This window comes from Equus asinus, chromosome 21, assembly GCF_041296235.1.
Source record: "Equus asinus isolate D_3611 breed Donkey chromosome 21, EquAss-T2T_v2, whole genome shotgun sequence".
Taxonomy (NCBI): Eukaryota; Metazoa; Chordata; class Mammalia; order Perissodactyla; family Equidae; genus Equus; species Equus asinus.
The window spans coordinates 29745228-29768736 of NC_091810.1; positions in this window are offsets into that span (position 1 = coordinate 29745228).

A 23509-nucleotide genomic window follows, 5' to 3' on the forward strand; every position below is an offset into this window, starting at 1 on the left:
GGATTCACAGTACCTAATAATCCACATACTAGCTAAATAGAGTTATTGCTTTCAAAAGTTAATCTTCATGACTACTGAATAGAAGGGCCCATTTATAAAAAGTTCCCTATCTTGCGAAGAAACTTAGAACTTGAAATGATGGCACTAATATTTATAACAACTAACTTTTCAAGTACTTACTATGTGCCTCTTAGCTTCGATCCTTGTAACAGTCATGGAGTTAGCGTAATACATTGTATTACTGTTCAAAACTTTGGCCCATCCTCCTAGTAGGAGGATTATATTTCCCACCCTATGGCTTCAGTCTTGGCCGTGTGACAAGTTTGGGGCTATGAAGCACGAGCAGAAGTGATGCATGCCACTTCCAAGCAGAAGCTTTCACAATCATGATGTGGTTCTGCCGGGATCTCCTTTCCTCTGCCACAAAATTGGCAGTATCCCAAATACAGGCTGCCATGTCAGCCTGCAACATGGAATGAAGGTCACATGGAACTGACCCACAGCCAACCCACAATGGACATGTGACTCACAATAAACCCTTGTTGTTGCAATCCACTGTGATTTGGGGGTTGTTCCTTACTGCAGCATCGTAACCTAGCCAGAGCTGCCCGGGACTGTTAGTTTTCCCATTTTATAGATGTTGAAACAAGTAGAGAATAGTGAAGCAACTTCCCCAAGGTCTAGGACTTAACCCATGCTGTTTGATTCTAGATTCCTTAATCGTAACTCCCACTCTTCTATACAACTGGTGAAAATAGCTCAGGTAAGAGAGACCACATGCTAGTGTTGTGTGTCTGGCTACTGCTGTAGTCAGTCTGGGCTGTGATAACAAAAATCCCAGAGACTCAGTGGCTTAAACAATAGACTCTTGGTCCTGACAGGTCTCGAGGCTGAGAAGGCCAAGATCAAGGTGCTGGCAGATCTGGTGTCTGGTGAGGACTCACTTCCCGGCTTGTTGACAGACACCTTCTTGCTTGTCCTCAGATGGATGTGGGGGACGGGGGGGCAGGGAGAAAAGCAAGCTGTTCCATTTCTTTTCTTATAAGGGCACTAATCCTCTCATGAGGGCTCCAACCTACCATCTAATAACCTCCCAAAGGCCCAACCTCTAAATACCATCACCTTGGGAATTTAGGCTTCAAGATATGAATTTGATGGTGACACAAACATGCAGTTCATAACCGCTACCTAATGTGCAAATCTTCTGATCTTTAGCTCATGACAATAGCTTGTGTGTCAAAGGCATCACTCACTTTCAATAGAAAGAGCTATTAAAATGTCTCATGGCCTGGGGACGCAACTGAGTGGTTTATTTCATCACAAGAGGGGCAAAACTGTATAAATATTTTTTGAGCATCCCATAGTATTTCATAGTATTTACGAAGCAGGCATCACTTGAGATGATTTAGCCTTTCCTGGCCTGACACATTTCTCTGCTCCTTTTCTCTAAGTAACAAGAAAAGAAGAAAGTAAAATATAAGCATGGCTGGTCCATGAATTACAAGGTGTCAAAGAATTAGCTGGAGGTTCCTTCTTTCTCAGAAGCATGTGAAGAATTGCCCACTTTTTCTTAGTCTCTGCTTTTACTGGGCAACAGTGACATGAAGGAAGAGGGAAAGTCACACTGTACTTAGGATGGGAGCCTTCACCTGGAATTGGAGGAGTATCCTGGCTAGCCACCTCAGTGTTGGGTTTTTGGAGCCCATGCTGCTCTGGGCAGCATTTCTTTCGTGTCTTGGAGTATTTCCCTTTGCCTCCTACTGAAATGTAGTATATAATTTTAAATGATTTTGGCTGCAAGTAACATAAACCTAACTAAAAGAGGTTTTATGACAAAGAATATTTGTTAGCTGGCATAACCAGACACCTGGAAGTAGGACAGTCCTATAGTCCTAGAGCTTGTTAACTGAGTGGCTCAATGACATTATAAGACCCAGGTTCTTTCTCTTTTTGCTCCATTATCCTCAGAGTGTTGACTTGTCTTCTTAGGTTGGCTCCCCTCATGGTCCCCTCATGGCTGCTGCAGCTCCGTGTGCAGAAAGCAACATCTTCCAGTGAAAAAGAGAACTTGCTCCTCACGTGTTGATTTGAGTGACTCCCTGAGATGGAAATTTTCATCCAGAGAGGTTATTGGTGAGTACTCTCAAGAACAGGAACTGTTGGGGAGTGAGGAAGGCAGGGTTGGCCAGAGGCAGGAGTCAGCCAAGAAGTAGTTGCAGCTGAGGTCTCAGCTCACCCTGTGAGGGCAATCTGGAGCTGGCTGGATCTTCAGAGTTTCCCAGGTTGAGGCAAGAGGCCATACTTTGTACCTTTGGGTTGACCATGCATTGGATGCAGGCTGACCCTGAGGATGGAGCATAACTTTGGGCAAGGCCCTCCTGGAAGGTACGAGAATGAGTGCCTCTATCCTGAAGGAGGATCTGGATAGTGCACCCAGCATCCACTATACATGTCTCTTTTTATGAGCAAAGACATTTTTCCAGTATGCCCCCTCATGTCCCCCTGGCAGGTGTCGCATCTCACATCCATTCTAAACCACTTATTGGTAGAGGCAATGGAGTTATTATGGTTGGCTTTGGCTGAAAAAGAGACACTCTAGGGTTAGCTTGGGTCTCTCCTGAAGGATGCAGCTGCTCTGAAGAAGGTGAATGAAATCTGGATATGTTAGCAAGGAAAACGGAGGGTGGGATGGCTATTCAGTGGGAACAGGATATGGTCCATGTAATCCTGAATATTTGTCTGACCTATTGATGCTGAGCACAGTAGACGATATCTCAGATAAAAGGTGTCTAGAAATGTCTGCATCTTTCAGTGCTTATGGGCAGAGAATACAAGAAGATAAAGAGCTACCTCCCATGTAAGCATCAAGCTATGGTTGCAGTGGCAAGAGGGGAGCAAAGGTTTCTCTTCCCCATGTCAGCTGCATTCCAACTGGTTCTTGTGGAGGTTGGCTAGTGGCCTCATTGTCCTGGCTCCCAAGGAGTCCACATGACCCTTAAAACATCAGGACCATCTCTGCTGTGTGCAGACATGTTTTGCTCTTCATTATGTCCCCCTAATACAGACTTTGAGACAAGGATTCAAGTACAAGCCGTTTGTATGGGAGACAGAGGTAGGCAAGAGGGGCTGTGTCACAGGAAAGGGATGGCAGGAGGGCTGCCAGATAAAATCCAGGACCCCAGTTAAGTCTGAACTTCAGATAAACAATGAGTAACTTTTTAATATAAGTATGTCCTATGCAATATTTTTCAGATAAATAAGAATTTTTTTAGTATATGTCCCAAATACTGCCTGGGGCATACTTATACTAAAAGAGCAGTTTTATCTGAAATTCAAATTCAACTGGAGGTCTTGTAACTTTTATTTGTTAAATCTGACAATCTGAGGTGGCAGTCAATAATGGACACATCATCAAATCGACTGCTGCTGGGGATGTTGGAGCCTTAACCTGTTGGGGGCTCTGGGAACCAGCGTGGAACGCCCACCCTAGAGTCATCACACTCGGGAGCCAGGGCAGCTGGGGTATTTGCAGTAGCCTTCGGTGGGGTGCTGCTCCCGTGGTGGTGATCTCCTGGCTCTGCTGACTTCCATGAGCATAGACAGGGCAGCCTCCCTTGTGTGGCTTCCGAGAGAGCTCTCAGGCAGAGAGATGCAGGTCCTAATAGCTGGAAGTTGGCTGATGTCCACTGAAGTGGTAAGGCCCAAGCGAGACGAGCAGGGCACCCACAGTGCCTTAGAGCCTCGGTCACAGAACGGATGTCCTGGGACTAGAAACTATTAGAAGCACAGTCCTTGGAGTCAATAGATCTGGGTTGGAATTTTGGTTCTATCACTGGATATGTGACTTTATACATATTGCTTAACTTCTTGGCCTCTTCTCCTTACCAGTAAATTGGGGCTAATGGTACCTAACTTTACTATCTACCAGCTGGTGGCCTTCGATGAGCCACATCACCTCTCTGTCTCAGTTTCCTTTTCTGGAAAAGGCAGATGATACCCACCTCCTAGGACTCCGATGAGAGGAGAAAGGTATGAAGTGTGTTAAGTGCTCAGGGCCTGGCACAGAGCAGCAATGAGATCCATGTGTGTTTGTACGGATATTCCTTACAGAAGGCATGAGGAGGAGATGAGTTCATCACTAAATGGTCCACTCCTAGCCTGGGATGCCACTGTGCTCAGGTCTATTCAAATGCTTGAGGGAATTCATAAATGGGATGAGTAAGCACAGGGCTGGGATTTCTGGCGAGGGGGGTCTGGGTAGTTATCAGGAATTACCCTTCTGGGCACACATCCCCTCCCACTTGAAGTTAGGCACGGCCACATGACTTGCATTGGCCAAGAAAACGTGAGGGAGACGGACGGGTTCGAGGTGGAAGCTTTAGGAGCCAACATATGCCTGGCTGTGCGCTGCATGCGCAATGCATGCTGTGTATTTTCCTCTCCGTGATGACCTGCGAAGGTTGTCATGGTGGAGGCTGGGACCCTGGGACTGGCTTTCAGCCAACCTGGGATGGATGCACAGTGTGTGTGAGAAATAATCTGCTATTTTAGGGGTTCTTTGCATAACATGACCTCCCCTAGGGCTCAGCAAACTAATGCCAGCCACATGATTGGAACACGGCCATGCCTGTGCCTTCACACATGGAGTAGGGCTGCTTTCCCGTGACAGAGGCCTAGTGAGCAATTGTGTCAGAGATCGTCCAGCCCTTTACAGAGAGAGTCGGCCGATCCCACACTAGCCTGTCTTGACTGACAAGGGGGTTATTCAACTTCTGCTGTCTCAACGTGGGGGCTGTGTGGGGCCTGAGATGTTGTATTTAGAATACTCTCCCAAGGGATGTCGATGCCACTGGTCCATGGACCATCCTTTGAATAGCAAGCCTCTAGGGCAACGTTTCTCAACCTTGGCACTATTAATATCTTGGGCTGGATAATTCTGGGTTGTGGGGGGCTTTCCTGTGCATTAGCATCATCCCTGGCCTACATTCACTAGATGCCAATATTTCCCCCTAAGATGTGACATCCAAACTGTCTCCAGACAAATGTCCCCTGGGGGGGCGCGAATCAGCCCTCGCTGAGAACCGCTGCTCTAGGCTGCGTCCAGCAGGCTCCCAGTCCTCTGGGGTCTTGATAACCAGCTCTTGGGCAGCAGGATTAGTAAAGCTCCTGCCTGTCTGGTCCCAAGAAAGTCAGAAAAGGTTCAGAAGCTGGAGAGCCCTTCTCAGGCAGGATAGACAAGGTACTAGCAAAATGCAGAGGATGCCCGGAAGGAAAAGGGCAAAGTTACACTTTTCTGCTTGGCTTAGAGTAATACGGGTTTTAAAAATGTTCCACTGAAAAACCTGGCTAAGATAGGTGGATAAATTTGACTGATGACAAAGTTTAGAGTTAAAAAAAAGCAAGTCTAATTTGTGGGCTTATTCATGGGTGGCTAAAAGCCTTGCCAGGTGTATCTGCCACCAGACATTTGAAGTTCGATCATCCCGGCCCCGTCTGCCCAACTCCTTCCCCCACCACACGTGCAGAGCAGAGAAAAACACAATCCTGCCCCTTGCTGCACGTCCCAGGGGGTTGCTGTTGTCACTCTGCTCCCAGAACAAACCTCAAACGAGAGGAACGAGAGGTGGGTGGCCCGGGTGCGTGCTCAGAGGGAAACAGCACCAGGAGGGTGCTTTGGAATTGGGGGTGGGGAAGAGAATCGCCAACATGGCTCAATTTTCAGCATTTGCATCTGACCACAAGAAGAAACCCCCACAATCTGTTTTCCTTTAATATTTTTTTGCAGGCCCTTTGACATGTCATACCGCTTCTTATTCTATTTATTTTTCTGGTTTGTCTAAAATTACTAAAGCCACATACGATTGTTATTCCGAAACTTCCAACAGTACAGAGATGGGTAAAGCTACCAGGGAGGGTCCGCTCTTCTCCCTCCAACCCCACTCCTCAGGATGAACCACAGAGACAGTCCTGGCGTGATCTGGCTAGATCTTGCTGTATATTTAAGGCACACGTAGAGTGTTTACACATGAGATCACTCTATAAAGGCGGAGGATGATTCTGCTTTATTGTTTTCATTTAATATCAGACCCAGGAGGAGGGTGAGATGAGTGAGGCAGCTGGGGCGCAAAATTTAAGGAGGCGCTCACTCTCAGGTGCACGCTAGTGCAGGGTCGGCACTGGTACAACCCTGAGAGTGAGCCCCTCCTTAAATTTTGCACCCCAGCTGCCTCACTCTTAAAGAAACACTCCCTGTCAGGGCCCTGTGAGCATCCCAGGCTGGCCGCACCCTCTTCTCCTCCCTGCCTATTAGATCTCAGATATCTTCCTGTGTCAGTTCAAATAGTTCTACCTCACTGTTTTCATAGTGCAGTTTAAGTTGAAAAAGTAACCAGTTCCTCAATTTCATTTCTAGCTACCCAGTGAGTAAATGACAGAAACAAAACTATTTGTGCATAACTTCTGGAGACGGCTTGCCTTCACTGCCTTCTAGAAACTTCTATGGGTGTTGCTTCACTCCTCAGCCCCTTCTTTGAGCTGTCCGTGTTCGTGAGTGGAGAGAAGAATGGTAAGAAGCCAGAGAGGCAAAGTAGATTTACATCAGAAAAGGCCCAAAGCTACTTAGGAAGAAAGGATGGAAGAAACAAGAGAAAGGGGCAAGAGAGGGTCTTAAGGAAGAGGCAGAAATGGGGGATTGGAGGAGAGCAGCTGCCTCCGGAAGTGAGAATTTTGGAAAAGAAATGTCGACAGAGGAAATTCAGCACATGCGACAAAGTGTGATTCAATCTTTGCTATCCCTCCAAGTCCTCTTGGGAGTACCTCACACGACTCCTCCAGGGGTTCTGGGTTGTTTTGGGGTACATCGTGGCCTAGAGCCTGGTCCCAAGGCCAAATGGTCATAATTGGTTCCACATATCACTTTGGTAAAGTTGATGTGGGATCACTGGGGCCTGGGAAAGTTACTCGTTTTTCAACCAGTCAGCTCTCCTACTAACAGGGAGTAATAAAGATAGGGGCTCGTAGACCACTTTGAGAAGTTTGGGGAAGCTATGAACTCAGGACAATGCAGGGGGATAAATACACACACAATTTTGCCGGCAGTATTCAGGGGATCCTCGAACCCCAGAGGCCCAACTTAGGGCGCTCTGTCAAGGATGCTGGGGAGGGTTCTGCCTAATGCTGCAGTCCCAGCCACCTGCAAATCAAATCATGTTGAAAATTTGCCAAATCAGTGAGCCGCACAGTCTCCAAGAGGACCTGGTGGAGGCGGATACGAACCTGAAACCTGAGGATTTTGGAGCTTGGTCTCTCCAGCTTGACAACAAGCGGAATATTTGGAGTTTGGCAGAAGTTTCTGACCCAAAAATCTTACAATGGGAGTTTGTCTGTGAAATCCCAGTGGAGACCATTAGTGGAGTGATTTCCAGCCCCTTGCTTTGCTAGGTGTGCCAAGAGCTGTTCTGTTTTTAGGAGGCAGCCATCCAGGCCTGGGAAGGAGCAGACAAGAATATTCTAAGCCCCGCTGAGGGGTCCCTGGTAGAAAATGAAGAAAAATGAGGATGTAAATCCTTGGTGTCCGGGAGAAGCCTGAAAGACTGGAGGTTAGGAGCAGCCTTGAAATGATGTAACAGGACTCTATGAGTGGGGGTTCCCCCATTGTCCCGGAAGAGCTGACAATGGCCCATAGTTAGGAGAAGAGGCATTAATATGCCCTGTATTCTGACTTCTGCAGCCCAGCGCAGGGATCATGAGAGTGGGGAGGCGGGTCTGTCCTCGGGGCTCACTGAGGAGCCAGAACCAACCCTAATCATCAATACTGCCTTTCCAGACTCCAATATTTTACAAGAACAGAATGAGAGAGGAGTGCTGTGGATGTCTAGTTCCTTTCCTTCCTTCTCATCCTCCTCCTCTCACTGGGGAGAGGGGGGGACCATTCTCCTTTCTGAAGCCAAGTGACACGGATTGCCAGAGAATCATGGGTTGTCTTAGTTTGAGTTCCCCTAGAAGCAGGCCCCAAGATGAGAATGTTACTGCAAGTAGCTTATTTGGGAGGGGTCCCCAGCAGACATTGGTAGGGGTGGGGAAGTGAGTCAGGAAAGGGAAGGCAGCCTCTAAAAGGATATATTGCAGAGCAAGATATCACTGCAAGCAACGAGATCTCTGAGCATCAGTACAGAACACGCCCTCAGAGATGCTCCACATACGAGGCTGGGGAATTTAGCCACCAACTCTGCAGAGCCGTTGATTACGGGGTTGGTCCTGGAGGGTGTTAACGCCCTGGCAGTTTCAGCCTGCTGTGTGCTGGGGCAGGATGGGCTCCAGCAGTCAGAGAAAGCCTGCAGGCAAAGAGATTCAGGTGCTGGCAATTGGAAGTCAGGCTTGTGTGAACTAAAACTGTAACAGCTGAAGAGATCCGCAGGGCACCAGAGCATCTACCCTATTTGTGAATATCAGCGGTGCCTCCAAGGAGCAGAGGTTGGCCACATGGTCCCCAGTGGCTTGCTTACTGAGCTGCCAAAGCTAACAGGCAGCCCTGGTGTCGCCACTGGAGAGGAGCATGCTGAGAATTACTGGAAGAGCTCAGAAATTGGAGGGTGAACTTGGACAAAGAGCCCTGTGCATGCTTCTGGTCTAGAAATGGTGATAGCAGGGCTTGAAGGGGCCATGGTGTATTGCAGTTGGAAGAAGACGGGGTCACCCCAGGACAAGCCCCATTCTCTGCTGCAGCTGGAAGGTACATACCCTAGCAGTTCCTGTAGCTCCGCGTGAAGAAGCGTGGCGGTCAGAGTCTAGGAAGGAGCTGTGGGGCTTGCCTAGGAGGTCACTGGGCCACACAGTGGGATGTCCAATATGGAAAAGCGACTTGTCAGCTTGAATGGCTGTTGGTACCAAAAGGAGACATGGCTGCCCCTCTGGGACAAAGCATCCTCATTGGAGAGGGACTGGGGAAAGGGGGCAGCAATGAGGTCTCCTTTTATTTTCTTTTCAATTTTATTGAGATATGTCATTTAACATTGTATCAATTTAATGTGCACAACATAATGATTTGATATATGAATATATTGTGAAATGATCACCACAATAAGTTAACATCCATCCTCTCACATAGTTACAGGTTTTTTTTCCTTTTGATGAGAACTTTTAAGATCAACCCTCTTAGCAACTTTCAAATATACAAAACAGTATTGTTAGCCATAGACATCATGTCTATACATCCCCAGGACTTATTTATCTCCCAACAGGAAGGTTGACCACCTTCACCCAATTGCTCCAGCCCCACCCCACCCCCTGCTTCTAGCAACCACAAATCTGATCAGTTTCTATGAGTTTAGTGGTTTTAGATTCCACATGTAAGTGAGGTCATACAGTATTTGTCTTTCTTTGTCTGACTTATTTCTCTTAGCATAATGCCCTCAAGGTCCATCCATATCGTGGCAAATGGAAGGATTCCTTTTTTTTTTCTTTTTAAGCTGAATAGTACTACATTGTACATATATGCTACATTTTCTCTATTCATCTTTCACGGATGCTTAGGTTGTTTTCATGTCTTGGCTATGATGAATAATGTTGCAATGAACATGGGGGTGTAGATAGCTCTTCCGAATAGTGATTTTGTTTCCTTCTGATGTATACCCAGAAGTGGAATTGCTGGATCACATGGTAGTTCTATTTTTTAGTTTTTGAGGATCCTCCATACTGTTTTCCATAGTGGCTGTACCAATTTATGCTCCCACCAATGGTGCATGAGGGTTCTCTTTCTCCATGTCCTGCCAGCATTTATTGTCTCTTGCCTTTTTGAAGATGCCATCCTAACAGATGTGAGGTGATATCTCATTGTGTTTTTGATTTTCATTTTCTTGATAATTAGTGATGTTGAGTGCCTTCTCATGTACCTGTTAGCCATTTGAATATCTTTGGAAAAATGTCTATTCAGGTCCTTTGCCCACTTTTTAAATTGGATTATTTGTATTTTTGCTATTGAGTTGTATGAATTCCTTATATATTTTGTCTATCAACTCCTTATCAGATGCGTGGTTTGCAAATATTTTCACACATTTTGCAGGTTGCCTTTTCATTTTCTTGATCGTTTCCTTTGCTGTGCAGAAGCTTTTTAGTTTGATGTAGTCCTGCTTGTTTATTTTTAATATTTTTGCTTATGTTTTAGGTTTCATAATGAAAAAATCATCGCCAAGACCCATGTCAAGAAGCTTTTTCCCTGTGTTTTCTTCTAGGAGTTTTATGGTTTCAGGTTTCACATTTAAATCTTTAATTCATTTCTAGTTAGTTTTTGTGAGTGGTGTAAGATAGGGGTCGTTTCATTCTTTCACGTGTGAATATCTAATTTTCCCAGCACCATTTATTAAACAGACTATCTTTTCTCTACTGAGTATTCTTGGATCCCTTGCCAAATATTAGTTGACTGCATATGCATGAGTTTATTTTTGGGCTCTTGATTCTGTTCCATTGATCAATGTGTCTATTTTTACACCAATACCATACTGTTTTGATTACTATAGTTTTGTAACATAGTTTGAAATCAGGAAATGTGATGCCTCCAGCTTTCTCAGGATTTCTCAGGTCTTTTAAGGTTCCATACAAATCTAAGAATTGTTTTTCCTATTTCTGTAAAAAATGCCATTGGAATCTTGATAAGGACTGCACTGAATGGATAGATGTCTTTGGGTAGAATGGACATTTTAACAATAGTAGTTCTTCTAATGCATGAACACGGGATCTTTCCATTTATATTAGTGTCTTCTTCAATTTCTTTGATCAATACTTTATAGTTTTCAACGTAGAGATCTTTTATCTCTTTGGTTAAATTAATTGCTAAGGACTTTATTGTTTTTGATGCTCTTCTATGAGGTTGAGGTCTTCTTGAAAGAAGTCACCCCAAGTCCATTCCCACCTTTAAGCAGCTGAGGCCCACAGCATAAATCTCTGAATTATGTTTGAGACTGAAATTTTTAAAAACCTAGAATGAATAGAGTAGAAAAATAAAATGTGGTGGGACCGTATAATGGAATATTATATGGCAATGAGTATACAAACCATAATAACGTGGAAAAATCTCATAAAAAAATGTTGAGTGAGTGAAGTCAGATACGTAAGAGGACTTACATTGTTTGATTCCATTCACATGAAATTCCAAAAGAAGCAAAATGAATCTGTGGTGTCAGAAGTCAAGATAGTGGCTCCCTGGTGAGGGGTAGTGATGACAAGAAAGGGCACAAAGAGCTTCCTAGGATTTTGATCTTGTTTCGTTTCTTGATCTGAATAGAGTTTACACAGATGTATGCATTTGATGCAAATTCACTGAACTGTGCATTTGTGATCTGTATACTTGCTATATGTCTTTTATACTTAAAATTTTTTTTATTTTTGTAAATGTATTTAAACAAACATACTAAGTCTATACCTTGGAATGAGCTTTTCCTAGTAACTAAAAGTGGCAGAAAGTTCTGGAATTGGTCCAAGGTGTCACCAAGGGAGCCATTAGCCAAAGGAAAGTGGGAATTCAGCCGAGCAGAGTCGAGGGCAGCAAAATCCAGACTGTGGATCCAGACACTACAAACGAGCGTTTGCTTCAACAGAAACTTCAAGAATCAAAAACAAAGAAAGGAAATGGAAAAGAAAAAGTCAATTTAGAGATTATACCTCCCAGCAAGCGGCTATTTCTCGATAAACCAGTTGCAAGTGTGTGGCAACAGCCCTGCCAAGACCGTCCTCTGAGAAGGATTCCAGACGAGCAGAATCTTTTTCCAATAACTCCCTTGTCTCCAGGTTCTGGGGAAAGCTGGCAGGGGTTGGCAGTGATGCAGCCCAACACATATGAGGGACCCATCGGCTTCTTCCAACTTGCCCCAAGATGTTGTGATTAACCACGCTGAGTCTGCAATTAGATCAAATGAAAGCAACATGTTCAAAGAATAGCAGTGGGAGGTAATGTGCATATCGTTGATGAACAAGTTACAAATGCGAGTCTCCTGGTTAGCCTGATAGAGAAGTGTCCCGGGGAATTTGATGAATGTGGAGTCTGTTTGAGGTTTCATCCTGTTTGCCAAGGATTGGGGGTGGGGTATTAGAATGGTCTCAAAGGAGAATAGCTAACTTTCTGAGGGCTTCCTATGTGCCAGACTCTGTGCCAAACGCTTTGCAGACGATACCAAAGAAGTGGGTTTGGATTAGTCCCATTTTATACTGAAGAAACTGAGGCTCTAAGCAGTAAGGAGAACTGATAAAGGTTAGACAGTTAACTAGTGCGTGGGTCTGTCTGAATCCAAAGTCCACCTGCTTTTCAATTTTTGAAATTAAAGTATAACTTACATATAGGAAATCACACACATCTTAAGTGTGCTTGGTGAATTATTACACATGTGTACACCCATGCAACCACCACCCAGATCAAGATATGGCACAATCCCATCATTCCAGAAGGTTCCCTCATGCCCCTTCTGAGTTACTATCACCTCCAGAGAAAGTACTGTTCTGATTTCTATCCCCATAGACTGGTTTTGCCCATTCTTGAACTTGATAAATGGCATCATACAATGTGTGCTATTTTGTATCTGGCTTCTTTCACTCAGTAATATTTTTGAGACTGACTTGTGTATACTGCTTGAAACAGTAGTTGATTCATTTTTCACTGCTGGGTAGTATTCCATCCCCTGAATATCCTTCACTTTGTTGATTCATTCTGTTGATAGAGATTTGGGTGGTTTCCAGTTTATAAGGCCAAGTGCTTTTAACACAAATATTTTGCTGCAGATTGATGAAGGCAGCTGGATTACTTGCCATGGCAGGGAGGGCGCTTCCAAGAAAAAAGCACGTGGTTTCAGAGGTCAAGGCTTGGAGCAGTCAAGCTAAGAAAAACCGGAAGCTGGGCTGGAGCCTCGTACCCTCAGATTTCTGCAGGGCTCGCTCGCTGGCTTCCCTCCTTCAGGTCTCTGTGCAGATGTCGTCGTGGAGGCCACCTTCTTAAAAAGGTTAAAGGACAACACACAGATGCAATCAGCAACATCCAGACTGTGGGAAATTCTGTAAGACAAATGGTCCGGTCATTTCAACAAAAATCTGCGAGAAATAAAGAATGGGAATGGATGGGGAACCTATAGACCAAACTCTTTTAGTTTGAATCAGAATCTAAATTAGGTTGATATCATGCAAGCAAGCAAAATATGTAAAACAATGGGAAGATGTGAATACTGATGGACTATCAGAGCGTGTTAAGAAATTCTCCTTGACATTTAAGTGCAAGAATGTCCTTGGGGTTATGTTTTATAAAAAGTCTTTCTCTTTAGACTTAAAATAGCTGACACCTCTCTGCCCTCACATTCTGTCCTTCTTACCCTGCCTGACCTTACCCTGTTACTCACTAGCACTGATCTCTCCCTGACATTGTTCCTTTTTGATTTTTGAACAGAAGCTTCCTGAAGGCAGGGACTTTGTCTTATTCACAGCAGTTCATTCCATAGCCTTGAACAGCACTTGGCACACACAAGGTGCTCAATAAATATGTGTTAAGTGAATGCATGAGGTGTTTGAGCAAGGTTCCCCTGCAGATAAAATGTCAAAGAATTGAGGAACGGGGGGAAATGAGGAGGCCTGGGGACACAGTTTCTGAAGTCAGAGTTTCTTGCCGTGAGAAAGGCTGGCTGCAAAAGGGAGCCTTGCCAAAACTGTTTATGAGACTCTCATGTGCTTGAGCAGAGGGAAGACAAAAATCACCCCACAAAGGATCCCCAAACTTGAGCTGTGGGCTGCCGCATAGCAGGCTTGTTGTGTTTTCAGTAGCGGGGATCCACAGGGAGAGCGTGTGGTGGAGCATGGGCTGCAGCATCTGAAGACGTGCTCTGTTCTTATTTAATTCATCTTGGGCACGTCCCTTCACCCCTCTGAGCCTCAGTTTTGTCTATTGAAAAGGGGTTCAGTCATACAAGGACCACACAGGGTCTTTGAGAAAAACAGAGTATTCATGTGGGGTGGGGCCTAAGGACCTTCATTTTATAAGCCCTGCCCCCAGTAATTCTGAGCAGCTGTCCCTGGGACCACCCTTTGAGAAACACCACTGATCCAATTCACCTCATACGCAGAGGGGACGATGCTAAAGTTGTGCCCAAAACAAATTGCTAATAGTCAAAACTGCCTTTGAAAATCCTTTGAGAAGGGACCTCATTAGAGAGGACAGCCCTGTCTCCATGAGTGGGACAATTTGCTGTGTCCTCAGGAGCCCCAGATGAAGGAGGTGGACACCAGGCTCACCCTCAGTATGGGGGAGGCTCTCGCTGAGGGAGGGGTGGAGGATCTGGGAGCACGTAGTGACTGGCATGGCCAGGATTTGAACCCAGGGCACCTGGTCCCAGAGGCTGGGGTCCTTAACCACTCTGCTACACAGCCCCTAGGGCAAGAGGACCTCCAGCATCCTCAATTGACAGAGCCGTGTCTGGGTTAAAGGGGTGTTAGCAACATCAGTCTGGACTCAGCACGCAAGCTGAATTGAAGATGGGAAGACGGGAGATGTGGACACAGCAGAGATGACCACAGAAATATAGGTGGTGGGAGGTGTGGAGCCTTGGCCCAGCTTCCAGCTGTCACTGGTCCCACAGGGCAGAGCCAGGGCAGATCAGTCTTGGTTAGAAATTGCTCAGCCACCCATCCTTGGTCCAGCTGCTCATTAATCAGAGAGGCTGGCTGCTTTATTTTCTCTTGTTTGTTTCTTTTCTTTTCCTTCTTGATTGTGGGTGTGAAGAGGTGGTGGAATAGCCCAAAACAAGACCCAAGGATGAGTAAAGAGCCGGGATTATCCTCAACCTGAAAAGTCACCAGGGGCTGCCCCAGGTCAGGGGAGACTCGCCCGGACATGTCCACACATCCTTGCAGGCTTGGGAAGAGGTTGCAGGATTCCTGGTTTCCCTCCAGACTTTCCAACCACTTCCCCTCCTCCCTCTCTCTCCCTATTAAATTTAAGTCTCTTTCCGGAATATTCTAAGCCTTTTGAAAAGCAGCAATGCTCTCTGTTTCTGCTTTGGCTATTACCTCTGAGAAAGCAGGAGCAAATTGCCAAATAACTGCTCGTGGCTCTGAGCCTGGACTCTAGGCCTAGCCCTGGGATGAGCCACGGCCAATAGGAAGGACCCTCCCTCCTCAGACCACTGAGCTGCTTAGAGGCAGCCAGAAAAGCTTGCAGCGTCCTTTCTCTCATCTTTTCCCCCTTGCCCTGACCATCCCACTCCTCATCCTGCTGTCCTCTGTCAGCCCTCTCCCTGCATCTCAGTTCATTGGTTCAGTTAGCCTCTGTCGCAGACACTGACGGTGCCCTGCCTGTGTCCGCCTGCCCTCATTCCCGGGCAGGCAGAACTGACCGAATGGTTTCCTCCTGTCATCATAGCCTGAGGGCTTTCTCCAGCTGCCCAAGCCAGCTTCGCCCCTGGTACAGGACAGGCCGGAAATTACAGAGTCTGAATGTCCCTAAGCGCCCAGCAGCCCTCGGCCAGTGCCTGGTGGGAGTTACTGGATAAACGCCGCAGGCGCCTTGCACCTCTATTGGGGTATCCTTGAGGTGTGTTCTATACCAGGTGCCTGGGTCCCGCACAGCACTCATGGGCACAGCCTGTATGGCTTCCTTCCCTTCCCCCTCTCACTTTCCCTCCCGACTGGGTGACCTCCCAAATTAACTACTTGCAGTGACATCCTTGTTGGTGGGAACTCAACTTAGGACAGACTTTTGATGGCTAACTCACATTCATGGAATACCCACTACGTGTGGCCCTGTCTTAAGCAATGGAGGGATGACAGCCAACAGACAGGCCTGACCCCAAAATCATGGTGTGTAGTCTAGCAGATATGAGGGCCGCTGAAACTATTACTGGATCTGCTAAGTCATTCAAGAAATATTTGCGTTCCTACCATGTGGCAAGCACTGTGCCAGGCTCTTATGATATGGGGATGGACCAATTAGACAAGGATGCTCCCTTCACTGGGGCATACGTGTTAGTGCAACAACTGAATGACAAAGGACACGTGTCGGTTGTAAGTGGTATGCTGAGTGTAATGTGCCGCTTTAAATCATGTGCTCAGGAAAGTGATGTTTAGGCTGAGCTGTGAATTACAAGAAGGAGCCAGATGGATAAGACAGAAGGGGATCACAGGTAGACGGGGAGGACAAGAGCAAAAGCACAGAGATGGGAAACTGTGTCAGAGTGTTCATAACGAAGCGGCTTCCTGTAAGTGAGGTGGTGACTGAGGGTAGTGCCTGGTACACAGTGCAGACTTAGCCAGTGGACTAGGGGTCTGGGGATTAGGGCAGCCTATCCTTGAGGAAGTAAGGGGGGAACAAACCTGAAGGATCAGAAGGAGTAATAGAAGATTAGGAAGAGAAAGGGCCTTCCAGGCAGACAGAACATCATGTGCAAAGGTCCTGAGGCTGGAGAGAGCATGATGCATTCAGAATGGCTGAATAGGTCAGAGGTAGAGGGCTCAAGATGAGCCTGGAGGGGTAGTGTGATTGATTGATTCACTCTGCTCCCTGCCCGTCTAGGGATGAGGACACTCCCCCATTGACTTGAGACTTGGCCTTGCTTTAATCAGTGAAACATGAGCAACCATGACATAAGCAGAACCCTTTAATGTGTTTGAGCAATTGGACTTGGCCTCTAGCATTCCCAGATGCAAGAGGCCATCAAGAGGTTATGTAGAAAGTCCTTCGACCTGCTCAGGTTGCTCTGCTGGGTTGGGAGGCCTCGTCTATGCAATTGTCCTGCAAAGGTGATATGGTGAAGATGGATGGGTGACTGATGGGAGGCTGAAAAGTTGCTTTTTTAGTAAGAGAGGAGCCAGGCTGTGGGGAACAAGCCTTCCTGTGACACTAATCCTGAGCTTGTCCTTTCTCATCGATCCCTGGGGGTTCCTAGGTACAAGGACTGGCTGTGTTTGTACATGCTTTAGGATGTTTGTTTAGTGGGAGGCTGGGTCAGACCCTCATTTCCAGGGTGGACACTTTGCGGGCAAAGATGTAAGGGTGGGCAGAAGTGAAGGTAAACACTCCGACAGAAATGTAGAGAAAAGCAGCCAAGCCAAGCCATACGAAACTCAAGAAATAAAATGTGAGGGCTTTCAACGCAACGGTGGAAGGCTAACCATCGTCTCGGCTCCTCCCGAAGGGCCTCCTGCCTCTTGGGCTGCAAGCTCCCAGCAGGATTGGTGGCCCTGGAATGGGAGAGCCTGTTCTCCAAGGCAGAACAAGAATCCTCAGTGTGGAGAGGAGCCAAGAGAAAAGAGAGCGGGCAGCTTAGGAGTGATCAGATGGGTAACTGTCTGAGAGAAGCCATTTAAGACCAACACCAACAAATTCAACCTCCGTCTGGGGGCGGCGGCTGGGTGGGGATGGGGGAGCAGCGGTGATGTATTCATAAGCCAGGCTCCTAGGAGGAGATTGCGGGAAAAGTCACAGCCCTTCCCTCATCAGCTCTTGGAACAGCTAGATTTCCTTCATCAGCTTAGAAAAATGCTTCTAGAATCAACTGATAGCAATGGAAATCGAAGAGGCATCCAGTTTTTGTCGAAATCCTGCTTTCCTTGCAGCCCTGAGCGTGGGGTCTAGAGCTGATTTATGGAGATCACGGATCCCAGTGTGAAGTCACACTTGGCCTTTTGCAGCCAAGACAGAGAGAGAGAAAGGATGAAGTGGGTGGAGGATGCGATCTCTGTACTCACTTGGGATGGAAAAGCTCCTTCTTCTACCAACATACGTAAGCACAGAAGTCCTCCTAAGGGAGGTATTGAGGCCTGACTCCCACCTGGAGAAGGTTCTGATTCTTCTCCTGCTGCCATTTAGGACCAGAGCGTGTTTTCACCCCCAAAGACTGGGTCCCTGTTTTTCATCTTCCAAGCAGCCTCCAACTCACCTTGCTAACCTTACTCTTGCACTGTTCTCTGTCTTGACCTTACAATTAGAGAATCTTTAGGCACAGATGCTCAGTGCCTCAGGTAAGCTGCATGGTCTCATGTACTCAGCGTGGCAGAGGTTCAGAGCATTAATCAGTCACTCCTTTTATTCGTGCAATAGATATTTATCATCTACGTGCCAGTCACTGGAGCTGCAGAACTGAATGCATAGTCCACGAGGCGGGAACAATGCTTCCCCATGTTGTCGATGCCACAGCACATAGTGGAAATGATCGTTTCATATGACATAACTCTGAGATGCTGTCATGCTTGCCTTTCTGGACTTTACCAAAGACCCTCCTCTCCTATCCTTGTTTGGAAGGGATCATAGCCCCAAAAGAAGGTACAGGGGCTATTAATATGCTAGAAAGTGCAAAGGTTGTGAAATATGTATAGTGAAATATTTGAAATAATCTGAATGCCCATTTTAACAGAAGCAGATCCTGAGACGAGTATTGTAGTGCAATTCTTTTTTTGTGTGAGGTGGGTGGTGGACAACCCTGGAAGGGAATGGGGAAGTGACACAGAGAAGAGCAGGCAGCCGATAAAAGCTGTGTTATGAAGCCAAGTGCCAGTGTGGGCACCTGGAGCTTATCTCCATGGGGAAAACTCTGGGACCCAGTGTGGAGCACACATCTCAGAGCTGTCCTACCAGTGGGCAAGGGAGCTGGGGTCTTTTTACATCACCTCCAAGTCTTTGGCCTAGAGCTTTCCTGACAGCTGTTAGTTCTCCAGCGATTTCTCCTGCTGCATTCATAGGCAGTGTGGCATTCTGTGGTTCTGGAACAAGACTTCAAACCCGGAAATGCAAATTTCCAACAGTGCCATTTGGCTGGAGCACACGGAAATGTTAGGGACATGGGTGGGGCACTGGCAGAGGCTCCCAGACCCATAAAGAAGGGGTCAGTGAGATATTTTGCAACACATGATTTCCAGCAAAGGGTAGTGGAGAACTACGTTCATCCACATAGAAGTGCTCAGCTATGTATCGTTAAGCGAGCGAAAGCAGCTCACAGAGCATCAAGCGGAATCAGACCGTTTGGATAGATTATTTTTCCGTGTGTAAATGTCTCACACGTACAGGAAGACGAGGCCAGGACTGCATTGAGGCAGAGAGGCACCCTGGCTTCGGGTGCAGAGTCTATTGGGGCATCAAAAAACTCGGTAATCACGATAAATAATATTTCCAAGCAGTTATCAAAATTAATGCAAAAAGTCCATGATGAACAAAATATCAAAATTTTAAATAAGGTCAGGATCTGACCCTGAATTTGCACAAATCAGCCTCATTCACCTGATCCTGTCAGATTCGGACTCACTTGAGGTGGACAGAGAGAGCTGGCAAGACGCTCTGCTCTCTCTCCTCCTCCACCCTCTAACGTCTTGCTCTTACCTTCCATGGCCAGGGCTAGCCATCACTGATGGAGGAGCCTGAGAAGCCCAACCTGCAGGGGCAGCCTCGCCCCCTCCATCTGCTGCCCCCTCCCTATTTGCTCACCCCCAGGGACACAGCAGAAAAGGTAAAAAGCCAGGAAGGTATGTGAGGACTCAAAGGCCGGGGACCAGCACGCTTCCCTCGGGAACCACAATAATTTGCAGGCCAAAAGAGCTCCTTCCAGAGCAGGCCAACAAAAACCCTAGCAACCGGGACTTTTGTCTTCCAGGCCTGGTCAGCAGTGGCCAGTGAACAGCACATGTTATTCCACAGTCCTCTGGGGTGATGACCTTGGGTCAGGCCGACCTGGCCGGGCTCCCGTTGGAGGACCGAGAGTGCAGAGCCGGACGCCAAGTAATCAAAGCCAGCGTGTTGAAACCAAGCCACTCTGACCCCTCTCTCCCAGACGATCCGGCCGGTGCCAGAGCTGTCCCTTTCCAGCTCCTTCAGGAGCCTGTGTGCTGTGAGCTTGCGCAGCCAGTTTCCTCCCAAGCGGAGTTCTGAATTAATCAGTGATCAAGGACCCCCTTTGTGCATCTTCCCTCCTGTAGCTCAGCGTCATGCTGACCACGGACACCCATGGAAAGGGGGAGATGGGCAAGTTCTGGGAGGTCTTTGCAGGGCAGTGAACCAAGAGACCCAAGTAGCCAGGTGAGGAGGAGCATAAACTGAAGGACAGAATGAAATTCTGTTTCTTTCAAAGATTCCATCGATCCTGAGCAGTGTTTTCCTGGGGGAATGTTGGCCCACACCGGTGCGAACAAAATAATATTTCCGTCTTGACTAAGTCATTTGGCTAAAGTATTAATTTCACAGCCAATGTTCAGACCGACACACACGGCCTTGAGTTTTCTTCCACGGAAAACTAAACACAGTGACTTGTTTTCGGGTCCCAGGCAACTGGCAATGGTGAGCTTTCTTTGTCCTATTGTTCACAGTGGCTTCCATTCCCCTCTACCTGATGCACCTGTAATGAATGGGGGGTGGGGGTGGTGGAAGGGGGGGCTCTCAAAGGCAGAACGGTAGACAAAGGGGGAGTGTGGCTGCAATATACTGCAATGAGTATCGGACCTTGTTGAAAACAGAACAAATCAGAGAGAGGCTGTCCCCCAGGATAACTGAACCATGACTCTGTGGTCTGGTGGGAGGAGAAGGCCCACAGATCTTCATCACACTTCAAGGCCTGGCACACTGGTGGCCATGGGTCAAGAGCATGGCCCCTGAGTTCGAATCCTGGCTTCACCACTTACCTGTGCTGTGTATCTGTAGACAGATCACTTAACGTCTCTGAGACTCAGTTTCCTCATCTATAAAATGAAATCTAATAGCACGTACCACCTAGCATTGCTGTTGTGGCAACTGAATGCAACCACGCCTTTGATCACAGAACCTGAGAAAGAGCGAGGGCTTCACAAATGCTATCTTCCATTATTACGAATGGCAAAGGCCAGTCTGGAAGCTCCACGTGAAACGTCTGCTCCAGTTTCTGCCGGGTTTCTCTGGCAAGCCCATAACTCTGGGTCTTGCTGAAGTGCTTGTAGTCAATGCTTACAAATTTGATATACGTGTGGCATGTCACAATCCAAGACGGATGGAGGGAGAGCAGAAGACAAATGACTCTTCATCAAATCCTGGCCTGCATTACTGCTCTTAACTCGGCTCAGCTCCCCTCCTTTCACTTATCCTATCCTACCCTCTCCACAACACCAGTCCACAGAGGAAAGCACCAAATACTGTGTCTGGCACACAGTAGGTGTCGAATAATTGGCATCTATTTGTCTTTGGTTAGATTCTCCCAGAGGCAGAGCCTGAGACAAACTGTGAGTGCCCTACTTGATATTTAGGTGTTGAACTCAGAAGCAGAGAAGAGAAGGGAAGGGACGGTCCCTTAACGAGCAGGTCACTGCTGTGGGCAACTGGCCCAATCCCATGGTAACCTTTGCGGGGCGCTGTGGAACATGCCTCAGAGTTGTCTCACCCGAGAGGTGAGGAAGCTGGGGATGTAGCCACCAACTCCCATCAATCATTGGCTGAGGGCTGCTCCCAAGGGCATGCATGCAGGCCCAGGTGGCTCCTGCGGCCGGAGTCACTGTGGCTGTGGTAGGAAGCCAGCAGGTGTGGGAAAGCTTGGCCCAAGGAGACGTGGGCAGGGCGCTGGCAGCCTCAGCTACACCGTCCTAGGACCCCTGAACTTTAGATAGCCCTTTGCATGGACTCAGGGTGTGTATTGCATGTTTGACAATTGCCCAGTTTGATGGGCTGATTTGGTGTCACTGTCATGCCCTGGTTGCGTGTGCCTTGGTCTGGGGGCATGTGATTTCTGCTACCCGGCACAGCTACCTAATAAAAATCAGCCTTGAATGGACTGTCTTTTCTTAAAGGGAGCTACAGAGGCCCTCTTTGAGAGATCCACAGAACAAGGCAACATTGGTGCCTGGGCTTTCTACATGAGAAGCACCGAGCGGAGACCAGCAGTTAATCTTAAGAGTTCACCAAGAACCACAGCTTTTGGTCAAAGTGACCTGATGGGGCTGGGCTGACAACCCGAGAGTAAACGAGTGAGGCCAAGTCAGCCGACATGGCGATGCCGTGACGGTGGTCTCCAAGCCCACGTTCCAGGCCCGTCTGGGTTTCCTGGGTTTTCTAACTTAACAATAGCTCTCCTTGGTTGAGCTGCTTTCCATGCCGGGCCCTGAGTTACGCACTTCTCAGATTTATGATGTCAGATGGTGGCATCGCTGCTTTCCGGATGAAGAAATTCAGGCACAGAGAAAGAAGTAACTTGCCCAAGGTCATAGAATAAATAAGTGACAATACAGTTGAACCCAGGCCTCTCTAACTTCAGGACCCATCGTTTTAACCACTGTACTATATTTTATTTGTTGTACAGGCTCTTTCTTTTTAACCCTGACCTGTTGTTCCCAGGAGTGTGGCGGCAAACTGGCTCGGGGAAGTGGGGGAGGGGAGGATGGAAGCGGAGACTGGCCCTGATTTGTAGCACCTGCCAATTTCTGGGGTGTAAATACTCCCACCATGGTCAATTTCAAGCTACCAAGGGTTTAACAACCAGTTTATGGAATTCCTGAATAGTTAACAAGTGGATCTCACAAGCCAGTTGGAACCAACTCCAGCACCCCACTGTTGATACCACACTCCCAGAGGTCTTAATTATCAAGATTTCCAGAGAATATTGTTGGAATAGCTCCTTGCCTAACCATTCCACTCCTTAAAACTTGCTCCGGAGCTCTGGGATTATAAATGAGATGCTGCATTCATTCATTCGTTCAAAAAATATGAAGTGTCGAAGGGGCACGAGCGGTCTATTGAGGCACAGTCTCGGTCTATCTGAGGTCGAGTTTCCCAGAAGCAGACCTGGAGCAAGGATTGGACGACTTCTTAGGAAGTGTCACTGAAAACTAATAGGGTGGCGGGGAAGTGAGATGGGCAGGGGAGCGGAGCAGCCAGGGTATGGTGTCAAGCCAAGCCCTCTGGAGGGTGCCTTTGACCCAGTCCTGTTGGGGGGCTCTGGAAAGAGAGTGGGGGACACTCAGAGGGTCTTGGTGAAGCCAGACAGGGCTGGAGTATTTAAACTTGCTACCCCACCCGTCAGTCATTGGTTAAGGGCTGTCCTGGGAACCACATATGTTTTCAGGCACTTCCAGCTCTCCGCTGGCACAGGTGAAGCTGGCTCCAGCAGCCCCAACAGAGAGGTGCAGGTGCAGCCTGCTGGGGTCAGAGGACGCTGGGGCTGATGCGTCTGAGGCTGGAAAGGGACCTGGGGGTTTAGGTGCCAAGCTCTGAGTCTGCTTTCATCCCACCAGGGTTTCCTGAGCAGCTGTTCTGTCCCAGGCCTTGTCCTAGGGTCAGAGGACAGCGGGTGAGCGCAGACAGCCGGGTCCCCATGCCCATAGAGCACGTAGTCTAGTGGGCGAGTCTGAGCACCCCAGACCACAAACAGAGCATTACAAATTGGGACAAATGGCATCAGGAAAAGTACTGGGTCACAGGAGAACGTGTAAGAAGACGGACGCTGGATTGGGGAGGGGGTGGTTGGGGAGGGCACCCCTCACAGTTTGACAGGGAAACCCCTGGCTTTCACCGAGGGTCTTGAGATAGCATGCAGGCCAACAGCTC